Below are 6,412 nucleotides of genomic sequence, written 5' to 3'. Positions count from 1 at the left end.
AGACTGTTATTACATTTGTGGATCGTGAAGCATATAATGCCCTTGAACTTTTGGCTGCCATTCACATAGAGATCACAATCCTTCAAGCTTTTTGTGTCGAACACCTCAGATTTAATCTGCACACAACCATTTTTCTCAGTGCACAATTTAAAAACTCTCAAATTATAAGAATTGATAGATTTGTCAGCTTGACGATGTTTGCACCCACTGTTTCTCCCATGTTCCGATTCTGGGCTGCTATTATATTTCTCTGCTTTGCAAAATAACTGTGGTTAAAGTCCAACCTGTACATCCTCTTGAATTTTTGGTGGAACTACTATGTTTTGATGTTTGAAACAATTTGGAGACAATCTAATTGCTGCCACACTGCAACATTCAGTATATGTCCACTGTAAACATGGTCTACTGCTTGAAGAATCATATCAGCCAAAGAAAGCATCTTCATCCTCTTGTTGGAGGATGTGAATGATTCACAGTGTAGCCTAACCAGACCATTTCAGGCCAAAAGGGTTTCACTGCACTCTTGTGTTTGATGATCACACCCAGACAGTCCCACATTGTTGCACACTAACACTACTCACATCCAAAGTCTCACATTGTTGCACACTAAGACTGCTCACACCCAGAGTCCCACATTGAACATTGAATGTGGGCCTGTCTGGGTGTGAGCAGTGTTGGTGTTTAACATTACTAACACCACTCACACCCAGGCCGGCCCACATCACTGCACACTAACACTGCTCACACCCAGAAAGATCCACATTGTTGCTCACCAACACTTCTCACACGCAGACACTCGCAGTGTAGCACACTAACATTGATCACACTCAGAGCACACATTATTGCACACTAACATTACTCACACCCAGACAGATCCATATTGTTACTGAGTGAAACTGACCAACAAGCTTTACTTTTTAGTTTAAATGTGTTGGGTGCAGTTTAAAGTGACTATTGCTGTGCTCTATTTCTGTTGCCTGCAGATCTGCACTACCACTTTCACTGAGCTGACTCTCTGCACAAAATATAGATGAATTATTTTAATACCACACAATTTCACAATCTCTCTGAACTTTATCAAAATATTAGCACAATAAATCAGTCTTGGCTTTGGACTAATTTAAACATATTTAGAGCAAGACCTCTTGGACAGGAGAGGTGTAGAGCGATATGGACCAAATGACACAAATGACACAAATGGCACAAGCTCAGATGGGGCATTGTGGTCAGCATGGACTTGAGCCCTTTCACTCGCGTTCCTCAGCAAAGGATCGCAGGCTCCGCGATGGTAAGTCCGCACTGTACCCACGGCTTGAAGCTCTGGGCCGGTCTCCAGGAAAGGCCGCACCATTTCCATGCGACACGGAAACAAATTGCATATCCGTTGAGGTAAGTGGTTGTAAAATGTTTCCCCTGATTTCCCCCCCCCCCCACCCCTTCATAAAACATACCAAGAAACATTAAAAGATACATTTAAGACATACTTAAAATAATAAAAACAGGGAAGGGACAGACAGACTGTTGATAAGGCCGCCATTAAGGGTGCCAATGGTGATACAACTGCTGATGGGAGTAGCATAATGAATTCTGAAGTGTATAGACACATCTTATCTGCTCAAGTTAAAACAAATGCCTCAAAACTCATTGGCCAACAGTTCATGCTACAGCAAGACAATGATCCCAAACATACTACTAAAGTAACAAAGGAGTTTATCAAAGCTATAAAATTGTCAATTCTTGAGTGGCCAAGTCAATCACCTGATCTGACCCCAATTGAGCATGTCTTTTATATGCTGAAGAGAAAACTGAAAGGTACTAACCCCCAAAACAAGCATAAGCTAAAGATGTCTGTAATACAGGCCTGGCAGAGCATCACCAGAGTAGACACCCGGCAACTAGTGATGTCCATGAATCGCAGACTTCAAGCAGTCATTGCATGCAAAGGAGATGCAACAAAATACTAAACATGACTACTTTCATTTACATTACATTGCTGTTTCCCAAACATGATGGTGCCCTGAAAAGGGGAGACTATGAATAAACAATGCTGTAATTTCTACATGGTGAAACCAAAATGTATAAAAATGGCCTTTATTAAAATCTGACAATATGCACTTTACCCACATGTGATTGTTTTTTTCATACAAATCTCAAATTGTGGAGTACAGAGGCAAATAAATAAATGATGAGTCTTTCTCCCAAACATTATGGAGAGCATTGTAGAGTACAAACGAGCTGCCAACAAAATCTGATGCCTGGGAATAAACACTAGGGAAACCCATATAGCTCTTTACTATGATCTGAGGCAGATTTTTAGAAGCCACATGAAGCACAAGGGAGCCACAGTAAGGAAGAAAAGCTGCTGGATAGTTACAGCAGTCCCAGGGAATCAATGATGATTGGCATTGCCAGGATTACTGGTGCTGGGAGCCGCCATCGTCTGGCAACAATAGAACCATGTAGAGGATTACAAGTTCTAAGGGGAACTCAGAAGAAGCCTTTGCTGGGTCAATGGGAGTAAATTCAATGCCCCTTTGCCTGTGAGCTGATAAAAAACCCTCCATTAATCTTTCGGAGCAACGACTTCTCGTATTAGCTCCAGTGTGACATTCTGTGTAAAAAACCCATTGCATGTGTGAACAGGGATAGAATAGAATGTAATTAGAATAGAATAGATAGTAACAGTGCAGCTATTCAACAAATCATATAGAAACATCCTCATTAGTTCCCAGAGTCTAAATAGCAAGGTATTCATAAGGATATTTAGCACCATGTAAAATCACTTACAGTAGATGGGGGAAAGGGGATATAAAATTATGAGGTGAAAGAGACCAAAATTTAAAACAAATAAAAATTCACCCTAACTTTGGTAAAGCCAACTCTATAAGAACATTGCCCCTGGAACAATGGTAAGCCACAGCAACAACCAGACTTCCCCAATGTACAGTCAGTAAAAGTTGTTGTCCAATTTACTTCATAAACACACTGATTTCAAACAAACTTATTTATTTTTCAATGCAAATTTCCAGCCAATGATATGTTTTATATTAGAGGGAATACTTGAAAAATAAATATGGATGGGAGGACATGCACGTTTTGATCGACAGGAACTGCCTGCATCCCTTAGTGGGGAAAAAATTATAATCTTCAAGATATTGATCAGAATAAAATCACCATTTGAATCATCTTGCACTAACTTGCTGGGGAGTTGAGGAGCTTATCCATGTAAAATGTATGAATTCCAGTCTGTCATTACTGCAGAATCTCCTGAATCATGCAGCACAAAATAAATTAATGGAATAGGTGCAACTGCATAATCTCTGCAGAGTGCACAATGCACTACAACAGTAGGTTGAATTACATTGCCAGTGCATTAGTTGTCCTCTGGGGCCTCTCAAAGCATTACTTGTCACCTTTAATCGTCATCCACTTTGGCCAGCACTGCTCATCAGCAGTCTAGAGTTTCTGTGATGTCGACCTTTATCAGCGATGTATTAACTTTACAGGGGCTTATTTACTTAGCAGCACCACAGTTGTTTTGGTTCTGCTTCTATGGATGATTAAAATTGATCCTCACTCTACCCGGTTCTCAATCCAGACCGCAACATCCAGTGAGTTTTCTTTCATTAATCTATGCAGGTGGATAACAGTAGCAACACCAGCATTCATTTCCCGTCCCTGTTTGCCCTTGAGAAGTTAGGGCATGCTACCGTCTAGAACCGAGGCAGTCCATCCGGTGAAAGAACTCGTGCAAATTGTAGGGTAGGAAGTTCCAGGCTTTAAACCTCGTGACAACCAAATGCTTCCATGTTAGGATAAGGTGAAGCAAATACTACAGATGCACCATGGAAAGCATTTTATCGGGATGCATCATAGCTTGGTTGGGGAACAGCTCCATCCCAGACTGCAAGAAATTGCAGCGAATTGTGGACGCAGCTCAGGCATCACACAAGCCAACTTCACTTCCATTTACTCCATTTATACCTCACGCTGCCTCAGCAAGACCAGCAGCATAATCAAGGATGGGTTGCACCCTGGCCCCTCCCTCTTCTCCCCTCTCCCATCAGGCAAAAGGTATAGAAGTGTGAAAATGCACACCTCCAGATTGATGGAGAGTTTCTTCCCAGCTGTTATCATCATACCACAACCAGAGAACAGTGCTGAACCACTCTCTGCCTCATTTGTGACCCTCAGACAATCCTTCATCTGACTTTGCTGGCTTTCCCTTGCATTAAACTTTATTCCCTTATCATGCAACTATGCACTGTAAATGGTTCGATTGTCATAATGTATTGTCTTTCTGCTGACTGGATAGCATGCAACAAAAAACTTTCACTGTACCTCAGTACACCTGACAATAAGCTAAACTGACTGAACTGAACTGAATACCACATGAGATAGTATTCCAATGTACCTGCTTCCCTTATACTTCTTATTGGTAGATGGTGTGGGTTTTGGAGGTGAGAAAGTAACCATAGAGAGTCCAATCAACAAATTGACTGGAGTGCAATTTTGTAGGCAATTTATGGTGTGCTGTTAGTAAAGGATTTAAATGCTTAGGGTAGTGGAAGAGGCTGCAGGCTCCTTTGTCCCAGATGATACCAAAACACTTGAGTATTGTTAATGCATCACTCAGCCAAGCAAATGGAAAATATCACGATATTTTGCAGTTTATGTCTTTAGAAGGTAGAAAGGCATCCCAGTCAAGAAATGGACCATTTTCCTACAGAACATGTAGATTATGACCTCATCTTGTAGACATAATATTTATAGTCAGATCCATAACATTTTATCATCGTTAGAGGTTTAGAGGGATATGGAGAAAATGCAGGCAGGTGGGATTAAGGTAGATAGATATATAGATATATATATAGATATGCCATTTATTGTCACTATACATGTACAATTAAATTAAAAGCTGCTCGTACTCAGTGCATACATATAATTTAGTACAAAAAACAAGAAACAGAAAAACAAAAACAGAAGGGAGAAAAGGGGGAGGGGGGGTGGGGAGGGGAAGGTGCACAATTCTGCGGCGCTATATACATATATACAGATGGAAGTCCGGGTGTTGGGCTGTGAAGTCAGTGCATGTGTGAATTTGAATTAAGAGTAGTTATAATTTTCAGAAAGCAACTATTCCTGAGTCTATTTGTCCTGGATTTGATGCACCTATAGCGCCTTCCAGAGGGCAGCAGGTCGAACAGTCCAAACGCAGGATGGGAGCTGTCTTTGATGATATTCTTTGCCCTGCTAAGGCAGCGGGAGGTGTAGATATCCATCAGGGAGGGGAGAGGGCAACCAATGATCTTCTGCGCTGTCCTAGTTACCCTCTGAAGCCTCTCCCTGTCTGCCATGGTGCAGATGGGACATGTTGGTGGGCGTGGGCAAGTTGGACCAAAGGGCCTATACAACCCTATGACTCTATGGTTCTGATGAAGGTTTGCAGTTTGAGAGGGAGAAGAAGAAATCTGATGTGTTGGTATTACCGTTGTGTAAAAGTAACTAAAGAGGCATGAGAGAGGAGCTGGCTGAAGTTGATTAGAAAGAGACCCCAGCAGGAATGATGGTGGAGCAGCAATGTTAAGAATTTCTGGGAGTAATTCGGAAGACGCATGATCATTTCATTCCAAAGGGGAACAACTATTCTAACAGAAGAATAAGGTGACCTTGGCTTACAAAGGAAATCTAAGATAGCATAAAACTAATAGAGAAGGCAAATAATATTGCAAAAAATACCCAGAAGTTAAGGGGCTGTCCCACTGCGGTGACCTAATCTGCGAGTTTAGAAGAGTTTTTCCTCGCAGCATGGTCGACACGTGGTCCTAGGAGGTCCTATGAGGTCACTGGAATTCTCCTTCATGCTCGAGGGAAGTTCCCTCGCGGCCTCAGCTAGGTTGCGGAAATATTTTTAGCATGTTGAAAAGTTTTCTGCGAGTAAATATTGGTCGACATGGTTCTGTTAAACTCGTAGTGCAGTGGAGTGGGGTCGCTATGTAGTTACAGGCAATCGAGGGCAGCCGTATGTAATCTCCTTCACAGACAGGACATTTTAATTGGCTCATTGGAGTTTTCAGGACCAAAGAAAACTGATCGGTAATGTAAAATGCCCGCTAAACTTTATTATGTTGTCTGGCTTCTTCAAAGTGTCTCCACTCCTTCTCCCCCCCTCCCCTTTTCCCCCTCTTCTCTCCCCTTTTCTCCCCTTCTCTCTCCTTTTCTCCCCCTCTCTCCCCTTCTCTCCCCTCCCCATCCGCACTCTCTAAATGACTTACCGTTAACTGTGCAGCCATCTTTTACCTTCATCTTCATCGCGGATGTGAATTTCAGACAGCGCTCCCCCGCTTTCCCTGGCCCCCGCCTTTGCAATGTGTGTATGTGCGGTCGGTCGATCCAGCTCGCGGTTTCAACG

The sequence above is a fragment of the Leucoraja erinacea genome, chromosome 4 (genome assembly GCF_028641065.1).
Source record: "Leucoraja erinacea ecotype New England chromosome 4, Leri_hhj_1, whole genome shotgun sequence".
Classification (NCBI taxonomy): Eukaryota; Metazoa; Chordata; class Chondrichthyes; order Rajiformes; family Rajidae; genus Leucoraja; species Leucoraja erinaceus.
This window is presented reverse-complemented; position numbering follows the sequence as displayed.